Here is a 12,698-nt window from a genome sequence, read left to right on the forward strand (position 1 = left end):
GCAATGGCAACCCACTCCAGTACTCTTGCCTGGAAAATCCCATGGACAGAGGAGCCTGGTAGGCTGCAGTCAATGGGGTTGCTAAGAGTCAGACATGACTGAGCAACTTCACTTTCACTTTTCACTTTCATGCACTGGAGAAGGAAATGGCAACCCACTCCAGTGTTCTTGCCTGGAGAATCCCAGGGATGGGGGAGTCTGGTGGGCTGCAGTCTATGGGGTCACACAGAGTTGGAAATGACTGAAGCGACTTAGCAGCAGCAGCAGCAGCAGCAGCAGCAGCAGCAGCAGCAGCTCTGTGGATTTTAGTGAACACACATATAGATAGCGGGAGTTGTCAAGACAATAAAGTTTCCTTGATCATTACGCTGTCAATAACACAGAGTCCGTTGTAATCTGTAAGATTTTAGGTGTAAAGTAATTAAAGTATATATTCTCAGCAGTGTTGCAGGGAGGATGTGTAGATGTGGTTCTCAGGACATGTCATGGGGCGGTGTAAACAGGGGATCCAGTCTCAGACAACACGCCACCAAGCAGTGACAGCGTCTTCACAGACCACAGAGAAAAAAACCAAAAAAACAAAAACAGCTGCTAGAGAACACAAATTATGCTTTCCAGAAAAAGTCCTTCACCAGGTTAATAAGCACAAGTGTAAACCAGTGGTTCTCCACATGGGACCTACACGAGACTCAATCTTGGAGTTTTCAAAAAATATTGATGGTTGGGTTCCTTCTCAGACCAATGATATCATTGTCTCAGTAAGCAGGGCCTATGCATTGGTGGTTTTTGTTTGTTTGTTTGTTTTTTAAGTTCTCAAGATGACTGATGCCCGAAGCATTGGCAGATATCCCAGGGCTAGAACAGTTCAAAGGGTCTAGGGGCAGCGAGTGATCCAGACCTGAATGACTGTGTTCTTAGCCACGCTGGTGAAAAGCTGCAGCCAGTTCCTTAGTGAAGGGGAACTAGAGGCCAAAAGAGAACCCACCACGAAACTTTTTAATTTGCATATTAAACTATACATAGCTTCTATTTTCAGAGTATACGATCTGTCATTTTCAATACAACCTTTCATCATTTTCACTGAACCAAGTATGATTGAACTCCTGGGGACTGTGGCTACTCAATGAACTCTCACCAAAGAAACATGCCTTTTTCTGAGGATCCCTTGCCTTCTGAGGGGCTACTAGTTAAACAGTGTAGACGCTGGCTTCAGATGGACCTCAGTGAGCATGCCAGCTTTGCTGTGCACTCACGAAAACTCTGTGACTGTGTGAAAGTTACACATTCTGTTTCATATCTCAGTTTCCTGAGCTGCCAAATAGGAATCTTAATGTCTTTATGGGATTATTGTAGAAATTAAATGAGGCCATACAGGTAAAAGGCTTCCCTGGTAGCTCAGATGGTAAAGAATCTGCCTGCAATGCAGGGGACCTGGGTTCAATCCCTGGGTCAGGAAGATCCCCTGAAGAAGGGAATGGCAGCCCACCCCAGTATTCTTGCCTGGAAAATTCCAAGGACAGAGGAGCCTAGCAGGATATAGTCCATGGGGTCACAAAGAGTCGGACACAACTGAGTGACTAACATTTTCATACAGGTAAAAGAGATAATACCATTAAAAGACTTCTTTGGTGCCTGGCACAGAGTAAGCACTCAATAAATATTATCATTATTGCCATTATTTATCATTTATTTTCATCACCACTTCTGGGTTCCTTCTGATGCCAATATTTTATGGTTCTAAGAATCACTGGTGACTGACTGTACAGAAGGAGATTGCCAAAAATTAGCAGGTACTAACAAGTTAAGATTTAAATAAATGCCCAGACTGGATTCAGCTCCCTTCATCTCAGCCTGATTCTTCAATAACTACTTCATTCTTTGCCTAAGCTGTCCCTTATATGTTGCAGATGCTGGTTTTAGTTTCAAAATGATGTTACTTACTTTGCAGGCACAGAACGTGGGTCATTCTTGATGAAAGCAAAGTCGTTCTTCTGTTCCTGATATTTCTGGGCAGCACAGACACCTGTGAACCTGGCTGGAGTGAATGTGAGATCTTCTGCCTCCGTCTGTCCCTGCTGCACCAACTGCTAACACCTGGGGGCAAACTGCCTGAAGGCCGGCCCCCCACTCAGCGTAATTCTGATGCTTGTCTAATGACTGGGATGAAGACGCTGTTCTTGGAAACTTCGGGGTTGACATTTGAGTGTTGCCCATGAAATTTGCCTAAAGGCCCAATGCTGACGTTAGCCACAGATGTCAGCCTCAACTGTGAAGTGTTCTCTTTGCTTTCCACCACACCAATACCCTCCTACAGAGAATCATGCCATCATCGATCGTCATTCTGCCAAAAGACACACATCCTGTTGATGCCCATAGCTTTCCTTTTCTTTGTCCATGATGGGAATAAACCTCTTCCTTTTAGGAAGACAGTCCTCCTTTTGTAGGCAAACATCCGCCATGATGTTATTGATTGAGGCATGGCTTACATCCACCTCGCCACCTTTTCATTTTTGAAAATGGGTTACCTTGTTTTGCAAATAGCAAGTCATCAAGCAGGTTGCCAAAGGAATTACTGGCTCTGTGAAACTTTTGTCCAGGTGATGAAATAATTTTAATAAGAGAAATTATCAGTTTGGGATTAGCCACAAACTCCCTATGAAACCCAGTTTTTCCTTAAGAAAACCAGTTTTTCCTAACGTATGTTGATTTGGGTCCAGAAAACACACTTCAGGATCATCTCAGTTACAGGAATGACATGTCATGAAGTCACTGGTTGATTATACCCACAACAAGCTAAATGTGAGTTGGGCGTAACTACTTCAATACCAAGTCTTGGAAATTTCTTTGGCTTATATCACCATTGGTCTTTATAAATAGCAAAGGACTTTGGCTACACAATAAGTTACTTTTGCATAAGTTCTCAACACCAACCAGCTCCATACCTGAATTAGCACTTTTATTAAACTGGATCAAATATCAGACAAAACAAAAGGAGACAAGAGGTCTAGACAAGAAAGTGGTAAATTTGTTCTCTGGTAAATCTGGATATAGATGAGAAAAGAGACTCATTAACTTCTACTGCATTTTCAAAAATACATTAAATATATGAGTTACGACATTGCTTGTTACTTGATTCATTCCTGCTTTATTAACATTTTCTCATAACTAAATGGTTTTCCCTGGTAGCTCAGCTGGTAAAGAATCTGCCTGCAATGCAGGAGACCCCGGTTTGATTCCTTGGTTGGGAAGATCTCTTGAAGAAGGGATAGGCTACCCACTCCAATATTCTTGGGCTTCCCTGGTGGCTCAGATGATAAAGAATCTGCCTGCAACTAAGCACAGCACAGCCTAACTAAATGGCTTTGCTTTCATCCTGAAACTCTTCTGGGGCAAGGATCATGTCTGACCCATCTTTGTATTCCTCACACTCCTGCCCCAACATCTTTCATTATGGAGTACTTTTAAGTTTATTAACCTGAATCAAATTAAATTATGGGCCTTTTTCCCCCTCTCTGCAGTAATAAGTTATATGGTACAAAGTAAATACTAAGTAGTAACGTGTGATGGAAAAAAACATCTATTTTCAGAAGAAGCACAAAAGTCACAATTAGAACCTGCCTTTGGAGAGTGACTTCAGCAGCCTGGGGTCATTCTGTGAAGGTTCCCATTTGTAGTTGAGCAAATGAAAGAGAATTTGTTTCAACTCACTTGCCTGATCTTTTGTGTACCTGTTCTTTAGCAAGTTTCCTTCATATGGACCACATGAGTTAGGTGACTGTAAGGAGCCTAAGTCCTACTTGAGTTATAGCATGCTTTCTTAAAACAAAATGAAGTCAAGATCATTTTCCAGAAGGTAGCCCTTCTGGGAATTTTTAGGAATTTGAAGAAAATTGCTTCTAAGAAGTTTGTGATCTCATCAAATGAAATCTACAGTAAAGGAACACAAAGAGTCATTTTAGCAAAAAAAACAGTATATTAAGCTGTTCACCTTTTCCTCTTTTTCAAAAGTAACTTGCATCTTCAGCTTACAGGTTAAACAATATCCACTCCAGAATTTATTAACTTACTTGGAATGGAAATCTAGGCTATGATGACTAGGAAAGGTCAGCACTCAAAATGTTTCACCATTTTACTTAGAGGCCACCAGAAATTCTGTGATTTTCCCCCTTTGCCCTTCCTACGAATGTCCACCACCTGATGTCTTATCTTGATGGAGGTGCACAGACTTCCTGTGACTTGCGAAAAATCAGATAATGACCTAGATGTTAACTTTTTAAGAGGACTGGCCAAAGAGGTCACCAAAAGTTCATACTAAAAGTTCAAATTTCTATAGATCAATCACGGCCAGTGATTCCCTTTCCTTCTGAATGGGGAAAACAGATCAATGTTATCTCAAACTGAGGTAGAAAAATCTTGAAAAATAAAATTAGAAGTTCTGTTAAAAAGATATATCTAACCCTGGTCGGCCCCTACACTCAATAGATTTCTCAAAAATGACATCAAATTCATTCATGACTAAGAAACCAGCAAGTTTGGTCAATTCAATGGAACTGGGGTTCCATGCAGTGTGTGGTATGTGCACATGTCTAAATGTACAGGTGTGAATTTCTGAATCTTGTCAATTAAATTACTCAGTTGCTCAACAGTACTCTGGATAGAAAATGTCAACATAGAGCATGAAGATTTGATATCTGAGAATCTCATAATGGTCCAAAATGGAAGTAGGGTCAGTAGCTGACCTCTGTTCATTCTAGTTAAACCATATATATATATATAGAGAGAGAGAGAGAGAGGCCATGTCACATGACATGTGGGATCCCAACCCAGGATCAAACCTGCCCCCTGCTGCAGTGGGAGCATAGAGTCTTAACCACTGGACCACCAGGGAAGTCCTCCATCTTTTTTTTTTTCTTAAATCTGGCTTTTGGATGGAGGAATTATATAGTCCATTACCAGTAATCACCCCTCCCTGATGCCATTAAATAAACACAGAAAAAGAAAAGTGGACACATTTGTTCATGAAAACAATCCCTCACTAGAAGCTGATCACCCTCTGTGAGGGGTAGATGAAGGAAATTAAGAACACAGATTTGAGAATTCAAAAGATTGGTAGGAAAATAGAACCTGGAATCCAGCTCTAGGAAATGATGCTAATAGGAAAGGAAGAATATATGTTGAACTACAAAACCAAAAATTCTCTTAAACGTCTTTTAAAGACATTCTTACAGACATTTGACTAAGTCAAAAGATTCTTCCAGAATTTGACATCTGTTCATCTGAAGCCACTTTCCTTTACCTCTTTCCCCATTAGGTTCATGCTTATTCCTTGAACCTGATGCTCACTGGCCCATTTTGAAACCCTCCAGATATCCTCATTTGACAAGCCGCTACTGCCTGCCCCCAGTCTCCCATGCCTAGTAAACCATTCCTTCTTCTTTGGGTCTCAGTTAAAACAGCACTGAAATTCCAAGAAACCTTCCATGATGGTCACTCCTTTCACTAACGTTCAAAGTAGGTCCTTTCTTAATTCCTTGTAATTCTTCTTCAGCCCACTCACAACTCTTTCATCATTTAATGTTTGCTTTGACTACCCCTGGTGGCTCAGACAGTAAAGAATCTGCTTGCAATGTGGGAGACCTGGGTTCGATCCCTAGGTTGGAAAGATCCCCTGGAGAAGGGAATGGCTACCCACTCCAGTATTCTGGCCTGGAGAATCAGACGTGAATTTCACTTTCACTTTCTTTTTCACTACTAGACCAGGTTCCTGAGGGCAGAAAACCAATCTTTTCTGTCTTAATTACCCAGCATCTAGCACAGAGCCTGGTACTGTGCTAGGGAAAACCTTGGTTAACTGATTCACCTGCTGACTTTAGGGTTAATGTACTATCACATGTGGTTCCCTATAATATAGAGGTTCTGAAAATATTAAAGCCTATATAAATCAGATCCATGTAATTTGGAGAATCCATACTGTGGCATTATACTCTACAAAGATACTATTTACCCATGCATTTAACATGAATGTGAATTTGGACTCATTCACACATAAATCTGGAGAAGGAAATGGCAACCCACTCCAGTATCCTTGCCTGGAGAATCCCTATGGACACAGAAGTTTGGCGGGCTACAGTCCATACAATTGCAAAGAGTCGGACACAACTGAAAAGACTTAGCACAAGTACTCATGCATACATAAATCATCCTGACAAATCATTTTGGGGTGAAATATCCTAAAATAGAGCAAATTACTTGTAAATGCCACGATGCCAAGCACTGGAGAGGAAGCAGGTGTTGGATAAGACAGTGTCTGGTTTTAGGATCTGCTATCTAATTGACTGCTCCATGAGGTCATATGGGCTGTTCTGAATGCCAGCACCACTGCTAAGGAGGTCCACGGGCTACTTTCTCATCATATGGAGTAACAAAGATACTAGTTTCTAAAGGCATTTGCGCTTTGTGAAAAATAGGACACAGAGAACACATAATTCTAGTCATTTGGGGGTTATTAGAAGAATGCTGTTATTTCACCAAATCAGAATCTCCATAACATGCATCCCCACTTTAGACACGTTAAATTATGAGGGGAAATGTATTTTTAGAGTTATAAAATGCAGTGAACTACAGGAAAAAGTCAGTATTAAAAGACTTCAAGCAAAGTCATTCACATATAGCCTCAGTCATTTTTTAACTATGGGAGTCCTCTGGGGCCAACAGTACTTATAAACATATAGGACACTCTGGCTTAGTAAATTAAGCAAATGTCCAGAAGCAAAAACAGTATGTGTTGGTTAAAAAATGAGAGAGAAGGGCTTCCCTGGTGGCTCAGTGGTAAAGAATCCGCCTGTCAATGCGTGAGATGTGGGTTCAATCCCTGATCCAGGAAGATCCCACATGCACAGGGCAACTAAGCCCGTGCACCACAACTACCGAGCCTGTGCTCTAGAGCCCAGGTGCCGCAACTACTGAGCCCACTCGCCCTAGAGCTCATGATCCGCAACAAAAGAAGCGACTGCAATGAGAAACTCACACACCCCAACTAGAGAGCAGCCCTGGCTCACAACAGCTAGAGAAAGCCCACACAGCAATGAAGACCCAGTGCAGCCAAAAATGAATTAAATAACTTTTAAAATAAATAAATAATGATAGAGAGGATTAACATTTGGTGTCACTACGTAATATTCACCTACTTTTCTCCAACCCTTGATGATGTTTGTTTGAAGGGAAGACAGAGTCAGATGACTTACCAAACCTCGTCAGTGAGCCCAGGAGTGGCTGCTTACTGCTAGGGTGCCTGACACAAGGTGTCCTGATGCCTCTGTTACCCGAACTCTGAAATGGAAAAGATAACACTATTAACCCAGAGATGGCTGACGAGGAGCGTGCAGTTAATGACGGCTAAGTGGACGGAGGGGAGGTGGGAAAAAGAAGAAATACGGTGCTCTGATTACGGCACACCTTTGTCTGTGCATTGATTACAGGGAAAGCTACATAACCAGTTAGTACAAGAGATCTGCACTGGCTCAGATACATGGAGAAAATAGGTCATGTCCTTTTGCCAATTCCACAAGGCTATTCGGGTTGATATTACCTAAAGCATATTCAGGGCTTCCCAGGTGGCCCAGTGGTAAGGAACCTGCCTGCTAATACAGGATACACAAGAGATGTAGGTTCGATCCCTGGGTTGGGAAGATCCCCTGGAGGAGGGCAGGGCAACCCACTCCAGTATTCTTGCCTGGAGAATCCCATGGACAGAGGAGCCTGGCAGGTTACTCTCCACGGGGTTGCAAAGAGGCAGGCATGACTGAAGGGACACACATGCCTGCACAAAGGATATTCAAGTGAAAAAAATATCAACTCTGGCAAGGAGAGAAGAGGAAAACATATAAAGAGGTGGTGTAACTGGGAGGGGTAGCTCATGGATTTCCCTAGGTGTTCAAACTCTGCTCTACTGCTTGCTAGCTCAGTGACTTTGGACATTTTACTCAACCTCTCTGATCCTTTTTTTTCTCATCCAATATGAGCCTGATATCCACCTGTTAGGGACACTGTGACAACAAACAAGACAACAGGGCTATGAAGGGCTACAAAGCCCTTAGGGCCCCGTGAGAGAAATCACTCGATGGAGGGCAGCTATGATTATTACACTCCTTTAAGTTTCTTTCTGCAGGGGCACATTAAGTTGTGGTCTTTTAGGGTAAATCACCAAACACTCAAAATGGTTTGAAGTCTGTGAGCTGTTAGCATTTTAAAATATTTCTTTACCTTTGGAAGCCCTTTGCAGCTGGCTTTTCTGCCCATATATGAACAATATTCCTTAAGTATTCAGCTTCATCTTTATGTAAACACAACTGATTAACTAGGCTCTGTACAGCAGACTTCATCATGCTACTAGTCCACCAAGAATTAATAAAACCGCACAAGACTCTCCCTCCCTCCCTTTCCAAGAAAGACCGTAAGTCTGCAACCTACCTATGGGAAACAAAATACTGAGTTCTGCTAACTCCTCTAGTTGAAATAAGTAATCATTTGTTCCAAAGTTCTTCCCAACTCAATGGCCTCATTAACCAAGGTTGAGCTTTTGATTAACATACAGTGCTTGAAGGAACTTTGACCCAGAAAGCTGGCATCTGACTCGCTTCTGAGCCCAACTTGTGTCACGAGTGCAGGTTTCAAGGGTAATAAAAGGACCTGGCTGTTTGCTTACAGCAAACGGAGGTGGTGCCATGTCATTACAGAGCTTTTCCCAACTGTCCACCCAACCCTTGGCAAAGACAGTTTGCAGCCTGCATGTCAGCTTTTGGAGTCAACAGAATGAAAAGGTGTGTATTACCAAACTGAAAAGCACCTAAGTTCTACCTGGCACGTTACCTAAATGTCAGTTGTTTAAGAAACATGAATATGATCCCCAGATGACAGTGATCAGAGCAGAGATTAGGTGTTAGGGCAGGTGCATGCTGTCTACAGATTCTGCTTCAGTGAGCAAACTGCTCTCTCTCTGAAGGCTCCAGAGTTCTACAACACTCATCAGCCACAAGGCAGAGACCACAGCACCTGAACGTTCACGCTCTTGCCTATTTTAAGATGAATAGTGTCCTTCCCAAATTCATATGTTGACGTGTTGACATCATCCCTGCCTCAGCACCTCAGAATGTGACAGCATTTGGAGATGCCTTTTGAGAAGGTAATTAAGGTTAAAAGAGGTCATATGGGTGGGCCCTAAAGTTGCCCAGTGGCTCAGCGGCTAAAGAATCTGCCAACAGTGCAAGAGACAAAGGAGATGTGGATTCGATCCCTGAGTCAGGAAGATACCCTGGAGTAGGAAGTGGCAACCCACTCCAGTATTCTTGCCTGAAAAATCCCAGGGACAGAGGAGCCCAGCAGGCTACAGTTTATGCTGTCGCAAAGAGCAGACTGAGCCCTGCTATAGTATTATAGTTATAGTACAGTACCTAGAATCATTCTTAGCTGCTATTTAGGGCTTCTGAGGTGGTGCTAGTGGTAAAGAACCTGCATGCTAATGCAGGAGACACAAGAGACATAGGGTTTGATCCCTGGGTCGGAAAGATCCCCTAGAGGAGGGCATGGCAACCCACTCCAGTATTTTTGCCTGGAGAATCCCATGGACAGAGGAGCCTGGTGGGCTACAGTCCATGGGGTCACACAGAGTCAGACACGACTGAGCCACTAACACACACACAACCCAGTATGACTGGTGTCCTTACAAGAGATTAGGACACATTCACATTCAGAACAAGGGAAGACCCTGTGAGCACACAACAAGAAGCTGGTCATCTGCAAGCCGAGGACATAAGCCTCAACAGAAACCAAACCTGCCAACTTGATCCTGGACTTCCAGCTTCCAGAACTGGGAGAAAATAAATTTCTCTTGTTTAAGCCCAGTCTATGGTATTTTTTTATTGTAGCCCTAGTGATCTAAACCACTACCCACCTCTCTGTACCCACAACTATATGTCCCAGGACCAAGCAGATAACAAATGAGGAAGTTGACCAAGAGCAAAATAACAGGAGAGGTGTCAAATTTTAAAACTTTAAAAAATACTGGGTGGCCACACAAAATATGTCCACGGATTGATTATGTCACAGGCCTTTCAGTGGCAACCCCTGGGTTAGTTACATCATGCAATCAGATACTTAAAAGCGCCCACTATTCATCCTGCAATAAATATTAACTGAACACCTACTACAGGATAGATCTTACACAAGACACTAGGCATATCAGTGGTGACTAATATAAGGTGTCTTCTTTGTCTGCATGGTATGCAGTGGTCTGGGATAGGGAGCCCAGGTACTGAGCTAGGCAAGAAATGCCAAGTTGAAAAGACAAAGTTGCTGCCTTCCAGGGCGCTGCAGACTAACAAACCACAGACATGGAACAAGACAGTCATGAAATAATGGGACACCGGCTACACAACACAAGGGGCAATGGAAAGTGAAAAGATGACCGCCAACGTCGTCAGAGTTGACCCAGGAAGACATGAGCCAAGTTCTGGAGGATGAATAACAGTCTGCTTGTCAGACAGGCTGTCTGACAAAGCAAAATGGCTGTCTGAGGAGGCCTTACAAATAGCTGTGAAAAGAAGAGAAGCTAAAGGCAAAGGAGAAAAGGAAAGATATACCCATCTGAATGCAGAGTTCCAAAGAACAGCAAGGAGGAATAAGAAAACCTACCTCAGTGATCAGTGCAAAGACATAGAGGAAAGCCATAGAATGAAAAAGACTAGAGATCTCTTCAAGAAACTGAGAGATACCAAGGGAACATTTCATGCAAAGATGGACTCAATAAAGGACAGAAATGGTATGGACCTAACAGAAGCAGAAGATATTAAGAAGAGGTGGCAAGAATACACAGAAGAACTACACAAAAAAGATCTTCATGACCCAGATAATCACGATGGTGTGATCATGCACCTAGAGCCAGACATCCTGGAATGTTAAGTCAAGCGGGCCTTAGGAAGCATCACTATGAACAAAGTTAGTGGAGCTGATGGAATTCCAGTTGAGTTATCTCAAACCCTAAAAGATGATGCTATGAAAGTGAGGCACTCAATATGCCAGCAAATTTGGAAAACTCATCAGTGGCCACAGGACTGGAAGAGGTAAGTCTTCATTCCAATCCCAAAGAAAGGCAATGCCAAAGAATGCTCAAACAACCGCACAATTGCACTCATCTCACATGCTAGTAAAATAATGCTCAAAATTCTCCAAGCCAGGCTTCAATAGTTTGTGAACCATGAATTTCCAGATGTTCAAGCTGGATTTAGAAAAGGCAGAGGAACCAGAGATCAAATTGCCAACATGTGTTGGATCATTGAAGAAGCAAAAGAGTTCCAGAAAAACATCTATTTCTGCTTTATCAACTATGCCAAAGCCTTTGACTGTGTGGATCACAATAAACTGTGGAAAATTCTGAAAGAGATGGGTATACCAGACCACCTGACCTGCCTCTTGAGAAATCTGTATGCAGGTCAGGAAGCAACAGTTAGAACTGGACACGGGACAACAGACTGGTTCCAAATAGGAAAAGGAGTACATCAAGGCTATATATTGTCACCCTGCTTATTTAACTTGTATGCAGAGTACATCATGAGAAACGCTGGGCTGGAGGAAGCACAAGCTGGAATCAAGATTGCCGGGAGAAATATCAATAACCTCAGATATGCAGATGACACCACCCTTATGGCAAAAAGTGAAGAAGAACAAAAAGCCTCTTGATGAAAGTGAAAGTGGACAGTGAAAAAGTTGGCTTAAAGCTCAACATTCAGAAAACTAAGATCATGGCATCTGGTCCCATCACTTCATGGAAAATAGATGGAGAAACAGTGAAAACAGTGGATGACTTTATTTTCTTGGGCTCCAAAATCACTGCAGATGGTGACTGCAGCCATGAAATTAAAAGACACTTGACCAACCTAGACAGCATATTAAAAAGCAGAGACATTATTTTGCCAACAAAGGTCCATCTAGTCAGTTCAGTTCAATCACTCAGTTGTGTCCGACTCTTTGCGACCCCATGGACCACAGCACGCCAGTCCTCCCTGTTCATCACCAACTCCCAGAGTCTACTCAAACTCATGTCCATTGAGTCGGTGATGCCATCCGACCATCTCATCCTCTGTCATCCCCTTCTCCTCCTGCCTTCAATGTTTCCCAGCATCAGAGTCTTTTCAAATGAGTCAGCTCTTTGTATCAGGTTGCCAAGGTATTGGAGTTTCAGCTTCAACAACAGTCCTTCCAATGAACACTCAGGACTGATCTCCTTTAGGATGGATTGGTTGGATCTCCTTGCAAGGGACTCTCAAGAGTCTTCTCCAGCACCACAGTTCAAAACCATCAATTCTTTGGCACTCACCTTTCTTTATAGTCCAACTCTCACATCCATCCATGACTTCTGGAAAAACCATAGCCTTGACGAGACGGACCTTTGTTGGCAAAATAATGTCTCTGCTTTTTAATATGCTGTCTAGGTTGGTCATGACTTTCCTTCCAAGGAATAAGCGTCTTTTAATTTTATGGCTGCAGTCACCATCTGCAGTGATTTTGGAGTCCAGAAAAATAAAGTCAGCCACTGTTTCCACTGTTTTCCCATCTATTTCCCATGAAGTGATGGGACCAGATGCCATGATCTTAGTTTTCTGAATGTTGAGCTTTAAGCCAACTTTTTCACTGTCCACTTTCAC

General features: G+C 42.7%; 1 protein-coding gene across 11 annotated transcripts in view; it reads right to left on the reverse strand.

Annotated features, from left to right (window-relative positions):
• The window catches only part of RBM47 (RNA binding motif protein 47), a 176,455-nt gene that overhangs the window by 100,672 nt on the left and 63,085 nt on the right, over positions 1-12,698 (reverse strand). For all 11 annotated transcript variants that reach the window (XM_070791337.1, XM_070791341.1, XM_019962623.2 and 8 more), the window contains one exon: positions 7,245-7,329. The gene's annotated coding sequence lies outside the window, so the exon portion shown is untranslated. The remainder of the gene's footprint in view (positions 1-7,244; positions 7,330-12,698) is intronic.

The sequence above is a fragment of the Bos indicus genome, chromosome 6 (assembly GCF_029378745.1).
Source record: "Bos indicus isolate NIAB-ARS_2022 breed Sahiwal x Tharparkar chromosome 6, NIAB-ARS_B.indTharparkar_mat_pri_1.0, whole genome shotgun sequence".
Lineage (NCBI taxonomy): Eukaryota > Metazoa > Chordata > Mammalia > Artiodactyla > Bovidae > Bos > Bos indicus.